The sequence below is a fragment of the Solanum pennellii genome, chromosome 6 (assembly GCF_001406875.1).
Source record: "Solanum pennellii chromosome 6, SPENNV200".
In the NCBI taxonomy this organism is placed as follows: Eukaryota; Viridiplantae; Streptophyta; class Magnoliopsida; order Solanales; family Solanaceae; genus Solanum; species Solanum pennellii.
In genome coordinates this window covers 43,336,004-43,337,435 of record NC_028642.1, presented here as the reverse complement: position 1 = coordinate 43,337,435, position 1,432 = coordinate 43,336,004, and the positions used below count along the sequence as shown (strand labels likewise).

At 33.2% G+C, this 1,432-nt stretch overlaps 1 long non-coding RNA gene across 1 annotated transcript in view; it reads right to left on the bottom strand.

Annotated features, from left to right (window-relative positions):
- Positions 1-883, bottom strand: part of LOC114077566 — a 1,523-nt gene extending 640 nt beyond the window's left edge. The window contains exons 1-2 of the long non-coding RNA XR_003578896.1: positions 794-883; positions 15-91 (exon numbers count right to left, since the gene is read on the bottom strand). This is a non-coding gene — a long non-coding RNA (uncharacterized LOC114077566). The remainder of the gene's footprint in view (positions 1-14; positions 92-793) is intronic.
- Positions 884-1,432: the final 549 nt, after the last annotated feature.

Here is a 1,432-nt window from a genome sequence, read left to right as displayed (position 1 = left end):
AAACCATAACCTACCTCCACCGAAGAATCGAAGTCAAGCAACTATTTCTCCAATGTCTTTCCTTTCCTTATTGCCTCCGAACCCTTCCAATCTATCAAGTATATATATACATAAGGTGTAAGTTACAAGCTCGTGAACACTCTTATTATATATCTAGCCTAGACCCAAAACTCACCTAATTCCTATAATCAATTTACTAAAGTTTAAACCTATGGGTAGGTCCTATTTTTCCTCGCATTAGCACAACTTTAATGTAATTAATATAATATACTACATCTTATAATTAATTACCTATCTTAATCAGTTAAACTTAAATTATAATGTGATATTTAAATAACTATCCAATTCTGAAAATTTAAGGTATACCATAAACAAGAAATCGGCTAACTATTTCTAATGTTCATTGTAATTGTTTTTCCACTCACGTTTGTGCCAAAAATCACTGGCCAATGGTAGGGCAATCATTTCCCCATGATGTACATGAGAATAATCCCTATTTTTCCATATTCCAGAACCCTTTCAACTAGAACATTATACCTTACAATTAGTATCTAACTATACAAGATTTAAATATGATATAAACCCATACATATTAATTAACCAACAGAAAACCCTTGAATATTTCATAAGTCACAAACAGTAACACGAAACGAAAAACTAAATCGATAACATCGTCATCTACCCACACCCAGAAACTATATCTTATAAACTACTAATGGATTTCCCTTAATTATTAATTACTATCCATGTATACAAGCACACACAAAAAAAAATGTTAAGAATTTCTCTGTACCTGAACGCCTTTGTTCTGTTTCTCTTCGCTCACAGATGCCTTCGTTATTTCTCAACCATCGTGCAACCCTTTTTTTTTATTTTCTCCTTTTCTAAAAATCAGTTATCACCCTAATTGTGTATATAACTAATTATAAAAAAATAGAGAAAGTGACCCACCACCAATTTTAATATTATCTTCTTTAACCACCAACTCTATAAATTATTAAAATTACCCCACTAATTTCATAATTGTAATTATGAATAGTCCAAAACACCCCTTTAAACCTATCAAAAAGTATTTTCTGACGTAAAAAGTTCTAGTGCTCAAAACGATCGAAAATGGCCGTTACAATAGATACCAATTTACCCATCGTTCGTCCTCGAACGATCATAGGAAGAAAGGCGAGGGCGAGAAGAGTACCTGAATCTGTAAAAAGATGTGGATATCTTTCTTGCATATCAACCTCACTCTCCCAAGTGGACTCTTCAACTGCCCGATTCTTCCACTGAACCTTGATAGATGCAATCTCCTTTGATCTCAACTTGCGGACCTCCCTATCTAGAATAACAACATGCTCCTCCTCATAAGACAGATTCTTATCAAGAAGAACTGAATTCCAACGAATAATGTAATTTCCATCATCGTGGTATTTTTTCA